Source organism: Penaeus monodon, chromosome 22 (assembly GCF_015228065.2).
Source record: "Penaeus monodon isolate SGIC_2016 chromosome 22, NSTDA_Pmon_1, whole genome shotgun sequence".
Lineage (NCBI taxonomy): Eukaryota > Metazoa > Arthropoda > Malacostraca > Decapoda > Penaeidae > Penaeus > Penaeus monodon.
In genome coordinates, this window is record NC_051407.1 from 23,747,605 (window position 1) to 23,747,833 (window position 229).

Below are 229 nucleotides of genomic sequence, written 5' to 3' on the forward strand. Positions count from 1 at the left end.
AAACAAGAAAGGCAATTTGTTATAAATAAAATCTTTAAAAAAATATTTTCCTCACTTAGGGTATTCTACATTTGCAAGTCTAGAAAGAATGAATAAGAAAAAAGTCAATAATCAAGAATTCCTACATTATATACCATTAGAACCACAGTACAACAAATACAACAATAACATAATACAATGACAACATTCATAACTCTATTCCATTGGGAAGTAGAAATAACAAATTATC

At 25.8% G+C, this 229-nt stretch overlaps 1 protein-coding gene across 4 annotated transcripts in view; it reads right to left on the reverse strand.

The window, feature by feature from the left end:
- Positions 1–229, reverse strand: part of LOC119587031 (pleckstrin homology domain-containing family F member 2-like) — a gene marked incomplete at its 3' end in the record, with an annotated part of 20,882 nt that overhangs the window by 1,745 nt on the left and 18,908 nt on the right.